Below are 2,304 nucleotides of genomic sequence, written 5' to 3' on the forward strand. Positions count from 1 at the left end.
CACCATGTGATTCAAAACCACCACAACGTTATTAAAACCAGTTCACAACCACAGAAACAAAAGTTTGAGGGAGTCGTTAAGTGAGAACACAGACTGCGCAGATGTGTAGATATATAGATAAATGATTGTACCCGAGTTGCCGTTTTGTCATGGTTTAAACCAATCATAATTCAAACAATTATTTTGCACAAATGTATTTGTAATATACGTGATATCACATTTTATAAACAATTGAAGTTGAAAACTTAAGTTGGAAAAAAAAAATTCTCCAAAAAATTCCAAAAAAGAAAAACAAAATTGGAAAAATTTTCTAAAAAAAAATACCCTTAGGACATACCGACGGGAGAGATATGTGCATACCAGAAGTTTGGTACGATTTCAGAAAAGTTTGAGAAAGTAGTTCAGTGACAACACAACACAAGACAACACAGGACAACACAGGACAGGACAGGACAGGACAGGACAGACGCTGCACAGATATATATATACACTCAACAAAATTATAAACGCAACATCCGACATTTTGAAATAATTTATGAATGCTACGGTTCTATTGATAAATCCGTTACGGATTCGTCCGTGAAGTGGACTCTTCTCCAGCGTCCCAAGTACTCTTCTCCAGCATCCCAAGGGCCATGGAAAATGAGCGTTCGCCCACTGTAGTCGGTTCCGACGGCAAACATCTGTCAGGTCAAGACCCTGGTGAGGACGACGGGCGTGGAGATTGATTTCTCTGAGACGATTTCTACGGTCTGTTCTGTGATTCGTCGGTTATTCAGACCAAACGTCTCTTGTGCTGTCTGTGAAGCTGGTCGCAGACGATCACGCAGGTGGAGGAGCCGGATGTACCGATCCTTAGCCGGTGTGGTAACACGTGGTCTGCGGGCAAGTGGTTGATTGGCTGTCGCGCCAAACTGTCTGAAACGGCGCCGCAAGCGGTTGATGGTGGAGAAATGCACATTACACTGTGCAGCAACAGCTCTGACGGATATCCCAGCATTCAGCATGCCAATGGTGCGATCCCTCATGAATTGTGGCATCTGTTGCATTGTGACGTCTGACAAATGTTGTCATTGTAGTGAAATCGTATTCGTACTGAACCCGGGGTGATGCTCGCTGCTCGTTGACACCGCTAGGGGCGTGACTATAAGACCCGCTGCTGCGGACGGTGCTCCGAGACTTCTCCTGTGACACGTTACATCTGGTAGACTCGCTAACGGTACACCTGCATAGAATATCCAGCTTGCTTGCATTGAATGTTACTAGGACGTGCCCGTACGTGGGTGCCCGTTCCTTGCCAAAATAAAAATAAAAAATGTCTTCGCCCATGCATGCATGGGCGTGCCCATGGGCCCATGGGCGTGCCCGTAAGTGCGTGATGTGACCGTACAATGAATGTATCGTCCCGACGCCGCAGCTCGGATGGCGCTGCAGTTAATCGGGCCTGTATCGGCAGAGTTATTATAAACGTGTACTACAATCGATCGTACCTTACAGCGTCTGCTCGCCACGTTCAGCATCAGTACGTCGTCACTATGACTATCCGTAAGTCCGGAAGTGACGTCCTCATTTGACTGTCCGGAAGGTCGCATATCGCAGTTACGATGAATCGCAAATTAGTTTTAATTAGTTTTAAAACATAGTTTAACGCCAACATAGCGCCAACATAGTTTGCCAACGTGAAATAAATGAATACGCTCTCAAATGTGCCGTCCGAGGCAGAGTCTGTTCGCCACGTTCGGCACACGTGATAGCTCGCTGCTCTCTGATTGGTTGAATCGTTTTTTGGACATAGCTCGGTAACTACTTCTCCGATTAATATGAAACCTTGAAAAGGCACATCCTCAGGTCCCCAGCAATATACCTGACAAGTTTCAAGTATATCGGACCCGTGGTTGTCGAGAAACAGCGGTCACAGACACACACACATACACACATACACACACACATACACACAGAGATTACTGGAATTATAGATAGATGAATGGTCCCATGTGATGTCACATCGTATACTTATTGTATTTTCTACTTTACAGGATGATGTTATGATCTAAATGCAATTAAACCAACCCGTTGGACTAAAGTTGTGTGGACCTGATTGGTTTTTCACAACACTTAATTGCATTTAAGATCTACCGACATGGCTGGCAACAAGACGCTGACGGTGTCCGTATTCTGCGCCGACCCGCAAGCCCCGGATGGTGGCTTGCAACTGAAGCACTGGCTCAGAACATTGGAGAATCTTTTTGATGAGCCTGAGACCGCGCCGACGGCTGCCGCGAAGCTAGCAACACTACATTCAAA

General features: G+C 45.7%; 1 long non-coding RNA gene across 1 annotated transcript; it reads left to right on the top strand.

The window, feature by feature from the left end:
• Nucleotides 1–189: 189 nt before the first annotated feature.
• On the top strand, nucleotides 190–2,083 carry LOC144890959 (uncharacterized). The gene is made up of 2 exons (XR_013622612.1): nucleotides 190–1,219; nucleotides 2,037–2,083. It is a non-coding gene; the product is annotated as an uncharacterized LOC144890959 (long non-coding RNA).
• The last annotated feature ends 221 nt before the right edge of the window (nucleotides 2,084–2,304 follow it).

Source organism: Myxine glutinosa, chromosome 2, assembly GCF_964187855.1.
Source record: "Myxine glutinosa chromosome 2, kmMyxGlut1.1, whole genome shotgun sequence".
NCBI classification, from domain to species: domain Eukaryota; kingdom Metazoa; phylum Chordata; class Myxini; order Myxiniformes; family Myxinidae; genus Myxine; species Myxine glutinosa.